Raw genomic sequence first — 11717 nt, forward strand, 5'->3', positions numbered from 1 at the left:
TATTGTATTTTGGGGTGGGTTGGAAAACACATGCATACCTATATGTTTATATATTGCTTAGTATTTTAGTAATGATGGACATTATACGTGGAGTGGGTGTTGTGAATGTATCTAGGACCCTAATTAAATATTCCTGATTCATGCCCTTATGCGGTTATGATAAACCATGTCCTAATGAAGGCATACGAATCTTACCCATATTCAGCCATTGCCCACGCAGCCCAAATACGGCAAGGCTACTTCCTTAGATTCCTAGAGAGCACAACAAGTTCTTTCGACACACCAAACCTTCAGCAACCTGGGAATTCCCCATGGCTTTGTTTTGATTTGTCACTGAACTCCTGCGAGCACTAAAGGAACAGTCAGTTCTTAGTGACATCTTTTATTGACGTCTTATGTCCAACCTTACGTCAAACACGGCACCTTCCAGGTATAAATATACCAACACTTGCCTTAAGCAAACACACGGTGGTGTGGAGCAGAGCGGCTATCTACTTATCCAAAGCCCAGCTGATGCGAGAGCCGAAGGAAGCCGCCCCTCCCCTTTGACACACTGGAGAAAATGCCTTTTCTCACGCCGAGAAATCCAGCTCCGGTGTTTTCCAGTCACCCTTGCGGGTGACTGGGAGATCGAGTCCTGCGAAACGAGATACAAGACCTCCTTCATTCTATAACCAAGGTACGGAGCTGATTCAAACCTTAAAGAGAATTCTTGATTCAGATTCTTGGCAAAAACCCTACTTAACTTAAAACTGCAACTTACTTACTCCTTCCCACGTAATAGGCTTAGGTCAGGTACACCGGGGTAGGCGTATCTTAGAAGCACCAGTTGAGTTTGTTAGTCAATGTTTTTATGTATGTAAATATTTTATTCGTTTTAAAGTATCATATGGCTAAGAAACCATATCAATGCTTTTACAGTATTATTTTATAATACTCCTTTTACTGTACGCACTTTACTTCATGATAAGTATTGCAATTGTGGCAATTCATTTCTCTTGCATGAGAAAGAAGACTGCTCAATAAAATAACACCTTTTATTGAAAACGCCCGTCTTTCTATTTCTCTGCACCCTGGTGAAATTAAGCATGCACGATTGACTGAGTGAAAAAGCTGTCTATTGTTTTCACACGACTCTGGAGATACACTCCTTTTTCTGGGGGAGCAAAGTTGTCATGTTATATGGTTGTCAGAAGCTAATCCCTTCTTATCTAAATCAGGGACGTTAACCCCTCCCTATTCATTCGAGAAAGTTTCTAGTGACCTCTGAGCTCCCTGGCAAAACTAATTAAGTCTAACATAGTCAGTAGAGACCTAGATGACCTCAGTCCTACTTCTACACTGCTGTTTATGTTATTCCAATGAGCAGAACCTATTGGGAATATAGGAACTACACTACAGTAGAGACCTAAAAAGTAATGCTTTTTTTGTAGTGTCAATTGTTCAGATGCTTTTGTCTGCACTTCGTTATAGTAGGTTTGACATCTGTATGGGCTGATAATGCCAATGCACATGCCATACAAATTTAAAATATATTGCCTTTGCCAATGCTTGTTCACAGCTGTGTTTGTATCCAACTTGACACTTGTTATTGTTTCGTACCATCGAGCATAACCAACCAGGTAGCAGTGTTCTAGATAAAGTGGCTGTCTGGACTGGGTGAGATGCTGCAACAGACACCATAAGCATTATTTCTCCATTGACTCTGTCTGGGCAACCTTTACTAGTGGCTGTGGTCATAACAGTTTTAGTTGGAGACATAGTAGACAAAATGAAAGTCATGTCAGGAAAAACCTTAGGCTCTGTAACCATAATGTGTTTTTTTCCTGATGACCGAGACTTTCCTAGACGATAAACAGACAGAATGAAGGCATAATTTAAGTTTAGTTTGGTAATGTTCGAAGTTTACCAGTTGTACTCGCATTCTGAATATGCTTATATTAAATACATATATGATTATATATATTTTATAAATATATACATCTATATTTTTTTAAATATATTTATTTATTTATATATTCTCCAACAAATTGCCACTACTGCCGAGCTAAACTTGCAGGCGGGTGCTTCCGTCGTGATAGTGGCCATCACGAAATTCATGAAACACTAGGGGGCCCAGTATGATATCGGGTGGATCACCACCGCCGTCCCGGCGGTGGCGATTGACCCGCCAAATGTCTCTGGTTCACCCCGCCATATTACAAAGTACTTCCGCCATCCTAATGTGCCCCCAAGTTCCCACTTCGGGGTGTCACAGACCACTCTTGAGTAAATAAACTTCACTTTATTTAGGCAAATGTGCTTTGGCTATTCCACCTTTCTCAATGCAATAGTGCATAATTATTATATCAGTTCAACATTTAAAACACCCGTCTCCTTTCCATTGAACAGGAAAAGCACTGTGAGGGAAAACAGACTCATTCACTTTTATTTTTAATGTCCGCAATGTAAATGTTTTTGTACTTGTATAGCAGACAGCTACCCGCAGTGGGTTTCCCGGCGCTTGTACGAATACCGTAAGGGAACCCTTCCTGGCTTTCTCTGTGAAGTGTCCACTCCTGGGCACCCCCATGGTGCAGACCAGGCATCCCTCACGTTGTGGGGGCCATTGTGGAGACTAAGCAAGCTATTGCCCAGAGTTGCAGCGTGGGACCCATGATCAGGATAGGCACTGAGGCGAGAATATCCGGTCAGGGGAATTAATGAGCCCGAGACCCGCCGGGGCAGGAATCGAACCCTGGTCCCTGGCCAGAGCTCTGCATCGAGGTCTGCCTGCTCTAACCATTGAGCCACATTTCTCCACTCATAAAGTCGTTCTGTCAGGAACTGTCCAGGACTATGTGGGGAACGCAGTCAGGGACTTGTGCAAGGACTGGACACTGAGTAGAAAACTTACACAGGAAGAGGAGTACAGCGCTGCCCAGGATCATAAAGGGAGTAAGAGGAGAAAGAGGGATCCAAAGGGGAATTCTGTACAAGTGAACAAGATGGGTAATACTTAGAAAGGAAGGGCACTCACAAAGCAATTTAGCATTCAGAATACCTACTCCCAGGTTGAAAGTGCAAGACATATATATGAAACAACATTAACAATAAAGGGGGGGTGGGGTAAAGCACTCAGGAGCTCCACACGGGAAGACTGAAGCTCAGTAAGTTTCTTATCCACAATTGCTGTTACAGATACTGACTGCAAATACCCACATGTACGATATGGATGAAAAGGCAGGGTCTGTGGAGCTTATACCTATGGTGATGTTATAAATGTAACTCAAAGACAATACTCACAGTGAACAAAAAACACCACCTAGGTAGTCAGCTGTGCCCACGGATTCTGGCGATCAAACAGGAATGGGCAAGGCAGTAACAGCAAAGGAGTGTAACTAAACACAAGCGCAATAGACAAGGAGCTAGCAAGGAGGAGTGCTTAACAGAAAGGAAGGAAATAACAGGGCACACTTGGCAGAAAGCAGGTAACACACATACAAGGCAACAGAAGCAAGACCGCAGAATAGAAAGACAGGAAATGAGGAACTGGAACCAAAGAATTGGGAAGAAATGCAGGTACTGGAAAGGGATATACAGAAGGGGATGCTACAAGGGTATGCTAGAATAGTGCAGGTTAAGGAATCTAGAAAACAAAATAAAATAGAAGGCAGTGCTGGGGCAGGAACAAGAATTAAGCTAAGGCTCGAGTCAAGGTAGCACTGCAGACAGTGCTGGTTCAGGAACAGGGAATTACTAAAGATTCAGGAGTCAAGGTAGCACTGCAGGCAGTGCTGGTTCAGGAACAGGGAATTACCAAACGTCAGGAGTCAAGGTAGCACCGCAGGCAATGCTAGTTCAGGAAACAGGGAAAATTACTTTAGCTCAGGAGTCAAAGTAGCACTACAGGAGTGCTAGTTCAAGAAACAGGACATAGCTACAGCTCAGGAGTCAAGAGAGCACTGCAAGCAGTGCAAATCAGGAATAAGAAATAGCTGAAGCCCAGGAACAGGAACAAAGAATAACTATAGCTCAGGTACTCAGGAAACAAGAGCACTGCAGGCAGTGCTAATTCAGGCACAAGGAATAGCTATAGCTCAGGAACTCAGGAAAGAAGGTAGCACTGCAAACAGTGCTAATTCAGGAGAAGGGAAACTGCTGCAGTTCAGGAACAAGGAATACTAAGGTTCAGGGGTCAGGGTAGCACTGCAGGCAGTGCTATTTCAGGAACAAGGAAAACAGCACCAGGTCAGGAACAAGGCATAACTAAAGCTCAGGAAACTAGAACAGCAAAAGCTCAGGAGCACTGGAAACAAGGATCAGTCTCACCGGTAAACACCTGCAATGACCAAACTTGGCCTGAAGGGAGCTGGGGCTTAAAAGAGTTCACAGTAATCATATGCATCAAGTGTGAGCAGGCTAGCACCAGCCAGCCACAGGTGAGCTGAATTCCTCCACCCATCCTTGGCCTGCAGGGGTTTGAGACAAAGCAATGAGCAGGGAATTCTGGGTAATGGAGTTTCAGGCATGAGTAGGCTGGCTTCAAGTATAAGCAGGCTGGCTTTCAAGTTTCAAGTTTATTTTATTATGATAAGGAACTCTTTATGAGGTCCACATAAAACAACATATACATACAAAACAAGAAATACTTAGAATATTATTCCATCACAATTACAAGAAACATCTTAATACAGGTCCAAAAAACATTTAAAAAAGTTGTACAGTTTAAAAGCAAACATTTCATTAGGTAGGTTAATCAAGGCTGCCTTAAACGAAGAAGCAGATAATATGTTGAGTTGTAAGCAAATTGGTCTTAACCATCTACGCCTGCAAGACATCAATGTAGGACAAACAAACATGACGTGATCTAAGTCCTGATCATACAATTGACAAAGATCACAGCATGCCGAATGACCAAACCAGCTGGCATGTAGAACTTTCAGCGGAAGCAAATTATGTCTTAATAAGAACACAAGGCGCCTGACGCCATGGGAGATGTTCCAATACATATACGGTTGAGCTTTCCGCAGGGTATAAGATTCAATAACAGGCGTACAACCTTTTTTCGCTAGACAGAAGTCTCTATCCTGACAAAACCCCAATTCCCAGGAGGCTGACTTCAGAACAGTTTTTAATTGATGAGAGGACAATAGAAATAAAGTCTCCTCATCCAATTTCAATTGTAGCACGGCAAATCTGAAGTTTTTTACAATCAGTGAGAAATCATTAAAAGATCCTAATAATTCATTTTTTATAAGATCTCTTAAGGTATTAGGTTCACCTTTAGATAAAGCTACTACCCAACGTATGATACTTGCCAGACCTTGAACCCAGCTGCTACGTAAACCCATTTCCTGTCTCAAGGAGGCAGTCGAATTTGCTGTACCTACAGACATTAAACTACGTAAAATTTTCCCTTCCGCAGAGTTTAAAAAACTCCACTTTTTTAGATCAACTAACTCAATTCCGTATAACAGGGAGGCCGGAACTTTTGCTCTGAAAACATCTAAAAGAATAGAAAAATGCCTTCTACCTGTGGCTTTATACAGGGAAACTAAACTCTTTCCCTGAGAAATAGCCTTCCGAGAGTTATTGTCAATGTGTAATTTGTCACTTAAATTATAAGTGACAATTTTACCTAGGAAGGTGTAAGATTTCACACATTCCAGTTTTTTCCCCCCCACAACCCATGGATAGTTAAGGCATTTAGGCTTCTTTCTACCGGAGAAGCAAATCACTTTGCTTTTTGCCGTGTTTATTGATAAGAAATGACTTTCAGCATATTCAGAAAGTGCTTGCAACCGATTGTTCAGGCCCTTTGGGGTGAGATCCAAAATCAGGATGTCGTCTGCATACATAAGGCATGCAATTGGAACTCCACCCAACGACGGGGCAATACCGGCGCAAGCAGAGAGAGTGACGGGTAAATCAACTGTATATAAGGAAAATAGCAATGGAGCCAAAAGGCAACCTTGCTTCAACCCATTGGAAGTGGGAATTAATTTAGATACACCACGTTCACCTCCAAGTAGAACTCTGCACCAGGTGTCAGAATAAAGGGCGCGAATTAACTTAATAAGGAATGAGGGCATACCTAAGTTAAATACCTTTCTCCACAGCAAAATTCTATCTACTTTATCAAAGGCGGTGGAGAAGTCAATAAAGGCGCCGTATACCTGACCACCACGGACTTTCACATATTTTTCATTGATAACTTGCAATGCAGTCAAGTTATCTAAAGTTCCATGATTTTGTCTAAAACCTGTTTGTTCCATGGGAAGGATTTTATGTTCAGTTACCCATTGATTCATCAAAGTAAGCACACATTTTGCAAAGACCTTACCAATGGCGTCAAGCAAGGCAATTTGACGATAATTTTGTGGTAGATCTCTTGCCCCTTTTTTATATAAAGGGACAATAATACTTCCTTTCCAGGAGGGGGGGACTGTTCCGCTAAAAAAACAAAATTTAAACACTGCAAAGAGTATTTTACTCCAAAGTTCACTCTGGTGTTTTAATACTGAAATTGGGATTTTATCAGGACCCATCACACCAGAGGAGCGCATATTCTTAATGGCACATTCAATTTCCTTTTCCGTTGGACAGTCAAGTATACGTGAGACATTATCAGATTCAATATTAAAAGCATGAGAATTATTGTTACTGTACAACTTCTCGATATAATGAACCCACACCTGTTCCTCAATGGCAATAGGCGTAGGACTGGCTCTAGTACCACAACCTTTGCCAATTAAGGACCAGAATGTCTTGGCTTGGCCATTATAAGAAGCTTCCCTCAGTTGAATCCAGAGGGCATCTTCCTTAGAACGTTTTAAGCGGGCCTTAAGCCTAACTCTCCTTCTTTTTAAGATAAACAACTTAGACTTAGCTTCTTGGGTAAAGAATAAAAATTGCCCCCTTACAACTTTGTTTATTTCTCTATTTATAGCCCGTAGAGGATGAGGGACTACGAGGGATTGTTTCACACCTGGTTTCTTTTTTGCACTAGCAGTTACGGAATCTAAAAAATTAATAAAACACAACAGCTCTCTCCCTTCCCAGAGGGGTAAATTCTCGACAGTAAAATACAAAAGAGGCGCCAGATTTTCAACAATACAAGGGTTCCAAAAACATTTCCCTGAGCTGGAATCAAAATTCACAGAATCTATATCCAGACTCCACGGATCCACTTTCTGAAGATTAACGGAGACAGAAAGCATCAACGCGTTATGGTCACTAAGAGTAGACTCAATGACCTTCATATCCTTCAATAGGTGAAAACCGGCATAATCTACCATGATAAAATCAATAATAGATTTTCCCTTATTAGATTTACGAGTATAAGCTGCCGGGATGTCAGATGGAAGCCTCCCATTTACTATTAAGCATTCAACTTTAAGTAAGCCATCTAAGATAAGTTTACCTCTTTTGTTAGTTTTAATTTTGGAGGGAAACTGGGCTGATGGTATATTCAAAGACTCTTCCAATGGAATATTTCTAAACAACTCCAACCCACAGCTAGATATATTACAATTTAAGTCCCCAAACATTAACACATGCGGAGTTGGGGAGATATCCAACGCTTTAGTTAAAAAAGTGAACAAAGTTTTTAAACCAGCATTAAAACTACAAATGGGGGGAATATAAATGTTTACCACAATCAACAATCTATTAGGGCAATCCTCAAATACATCTTTTAGGGTTATTGCTTGAAACAGTTTCCCTGGATCTAGATAGTGTGAATAGTTCCATTGCAATCTGTTAGATAACAAGCTTGCTAACCCTCCCTTAGCATGGCCTCTTCTAGTGCTGGTTGCGCTGTAATCCAAAACAAAATAGTCTTTTTCCAAAGCTAATCTTCCTTCAACCCAGGTTTCTTGCAAACAGATTATATCTGCCTTTTGAGAATGTAGGAAACCCAATTTCTCCTTATAATCCTTGAATCCGGCAGTGTTCCATGAGATAAATTTCAGCTCTCTGTTAAAAATTGGAATGTTGTTTAGAACAGGGAGCGGATTTACTCGCTAAAACTCCAGGTAACCAACTCCATTTAGATTGATCATCCTTCACTGTCTGCTTAAGGGGAGGGTTTTTGTATGAAACTAGCCTTTCATTCCTAGCCACACAAATTTTTAGGTCCTCTGATCTGAGATTGGACCAATCCGTCAACGGCACACCCGTATTAGAGGGAAGTGATAGTGAAGAATTGGCGAAAATACTTTGAGTACATTTTTCCCCAAAGTGTGGCATGACATCTATCCCTCTAACTTGTAATTCCTCTGCCCACTGTAGAACAAGATTTAACACAACTTTCGAATGGAATTTCACCCTTGTTGATCTTATTGGTTTCCCCACGTAGGAGTTAAGGAGAAATACAATATCTAAATCGGACGTTTGAATTAATTTCAAACTTTCGATCTCTTTAAAACAGATCAGTAGGGCAGATCTATTTAAAATTAAATCTGGTTCAAATAAGGGAGAAAAATCAAGATATAACGTATCCACATTTATTTTTTCTTTTGGGAGAATGACTGTCATTGAAGATGGAACCTGAAAGGGTCTTGCTGAAGGATTCAAGGAAGTAGGGGACGGGATAACAGAAGGAGAGGTAACCTTAGAAATAACTTGGCAAGATCCTGCTTTAACATTACAATGTGATGAAAAAGGATTGGCGGAAGGGTGGAAAACCTTGGGAAGGAAAGTATTAGTAAAGCTTATAGGACCTAGACCAGAGGAAGGGGCGTCTTCTTTAGGCGAGACAACCCTAACTTCTACATGAGAGGTAGGAGACTGCTCCACCTGCGGAGAATCATCTAGATTTAATTCAGCATTCTTATCAAAAAGAAGTTTCCTCTGTCTTTTTTTAGCGAATCTTCGGATGGGTTTCCTCTTCTTCATTCTAATCTTTTTGTGTTTCAGGGGACTCACTTTTCCCGTCAATCCCGTATTTGCTTTAGGAATTTCCTCTTCTTTACTTGAAGGCAAGGAGAATATCGGAAAGAGGGATGGAATTTCAAATTTGGGAATGAGAGGAGATGTTGCTATTACCTCTATCTTGTCACTGATTGGGGCTATACAGTTAGCGCCAGCCGAAGCCACTTTGGAAGGATTGGGACAGCTGGGAGAACTACAGGCTTCTTATCCTTTTGACCTTCTGTCAAAGGAGAAGATAGAGCTGAATCCAAAACTGCCGAAGCGGAAGGAGCGCTTATTTTCGGGGGCACCAACAGAGAAGCCGATGGTATGGGGAGATCTGACACTAACTCATTTTTACTTAACAAGAGAACTTGCAGAATTTGCGTTACAGTGTCAAAAATACATTCCGAACCTCCCACAAACTTTTCAAGTAAACTTAAAATCGAAGAAAGAATTGATTCCAAAGAGGACAAAGAATTAGAAATTAGCCTCCCATTAATATTTGGAGAACCCTCAGCTAAATTGTTCAACACTGGACCTGAACAAGATGTAAAATTTAATTGTGGAAGTGAAAAATCTAATTTATTAGAAGGTGTGCTACTTAGAGGACCGGTACTTGAAATAGTTATTGCTTCCTCTAAAGGCACACCTTTAGGGTTCCCCTGAAACGATCCCACCCGCGCCCTATGAGCTGTTAAATCAATGTCAGGCAGTGTAAAATCATTCCCTACTACAGGGGATTTAACTGACGCGGCTGACAAAAAATCAGTATTCACTGAAACTTTGGGAACATCCATTAGAGCAACTTGGGAGGGGACAATTTTATCAGATTTTGAGGGTATATTACCCAAAGATTCAAGGGGAACACTCTGTTTCAGATGTACATTATTTGACGCCGAAGGCGAGCCCCTTAGTGCCTCAGGACTAACTAGAATAGGCAAAGATTGACTAGCAACCAAGCTTAAACTAGAGGAAACATCAATGACCCCATTAACAGGCACCGAATCGTTAGAACCTGGGATTTCATTCGGGGACTGCAGATCAGTGGGTTTATCTTTCCCTTTGTCCCATAAATTGAAAAGCTGGCATTGACCTTTCAATTGCATGGAAGATGCAATTTTATTCCGTAGGGGGTTGGATTTGGTTTTAGACCCAGATCTCCCCACAATCACTCGCCCAGAGCGTAGTTTTTTAGCCGTCATGAGACTGTATTAAAAGGGAAGTAAAAATAAAATGATAACAATTGTAAAATATGAAGCCAAATAAACAAAACCCTGAAATACAATACAAGACTATAGAAACAGCAACGCGCAAACTTAATACCGGAGAGCCAAGGGAGGGGGCCCAGCCCAGCCTTCTTCAGCCTCTGACGGCCTCAGACGGTCCCGCCCTTGTCCCGGGCTTCTCCCGGCGCGCTCCCGCGTGCTCCCGCGTTGCGGTGTCACAAAGGAGGTTTATAGCCGCGCTGAGGCGGGGGAGGAGCCAGCAGGGAGAGCGGGTCAGCTGCTGGTGATGCCGAGGGTCAGGCGCTCCTGGGACTTGAAGTCCTCGCCTGACCACGCTCGCAGCCCTGCCCACACCACCGCCACAGAGGCTCTGTCTGATGAAGTCCTCGCAGTCACAGCGCACTTCCAGCAGCGCTAACAGAGAACCAGAGGCGAAGCGGGACCCGCGGAGCGGGTTCCGCGAGGAGTTGATTGAGGAGATTACAGGAAGAGCAGCTCCAGCGTGCTCGCAGTCCAAAGCTCCCACTTCAGTCCACACAGGCAACAGGTGAGAAAACCAACAGAGAAACTGACGCGCTGGTTTTAGCCGCGCTGAGGCGGGGGAGGAGCCAGCAGGGAGAGCGGGTCAGCTGCTGGTGATGCCGAGGGTCAGGCGCTCCTGGGACTTGAAGTCCTCGCCTGACCACGCTCGCAGCCCTGCCCACACCACCGCCACAGAGGCTCTGTCTGATGAAGTCCTCGCAGTCACAGCGCACTTCCAGCAGTGCTAACAGAGAACCAGAGGCGAAGCGGGACCCGCGGAGCGGGTTCCGCGAGGAGTTGATTGAGGAGATTACAGGAAGAGCAGCTCCAGCGTGCTCGCAGTCCAAAGCTCCCACTTCAGTCCACACAGGCAACAGGTGAGAAAACCAACAGAGAAACTGACGCGCTGGTTTTAGCCGCGCTGAGGCGGGGGAGGAGCCAGCAGGGAGAGCGGGTCAGCTGCTGGTGATGCCGAGGGTCAGGCGCTCCTGGGACTTGAAGTCCTCGCCTGACCACGCTCGCAGCCCTGCCCACACCACCGCCACAGAGGCTCTGTCTGATGAAGTCCTCGCAGTCACAGCGCACTTCCAGCAGCGCTAACAGAGAACCAGAGGCGAAGCGGGACCCGCGGAGCGGGTTCCGCGAGGAGTTGATTGAGGAGATTACAGGAAGAGCAGCTCCAGCGTGCTCGCAGTCCAAAGCTCCCACTTCAGTCCACACAGGCAACAGGTGAGAAAACCAACAGAGAAACTGACGCGCTGGTTTTAGCCGCGCTGAGGCGGGGGAGGAGCCAGCAGGGAGAGCGGGTCAGCTGCTGGTGATGCCGAGGGTCAGGCGCTCCTGGGACTTGAAGTCCTCGCCTGACCACGCTCGCAGCCCTGCCCACACCACCGCCACAGAGGCTCTGTCTGATGAAGTCCTCGCAGTCACAGCGCACTTCCAGCAGTGCTAACAGAGAACCAGAGGCGAAGCGGGACCCGCGGAGCGGGTTCCGCGAGGAGTTGATTGAGGAGATTACAGGAAGAGCAGCTCCAGCGTGCTCGCAGTCCAAAGCTCCCACTTCAGTCCACA

Source organism: Lissotriton vulgaris, chromosome 6, assembly GCF_964263255.1.
Source record: "Lissotriton vulgaris chromosome 6, aLisVul1.2, whole genome shotgun sequence".
Lineage (NCBI taxonomy): Eukaryota > Metazoa > Chordata > Amphibia > Caudata > Salamandridae > Lissotriton > Lissotriton vulgaris.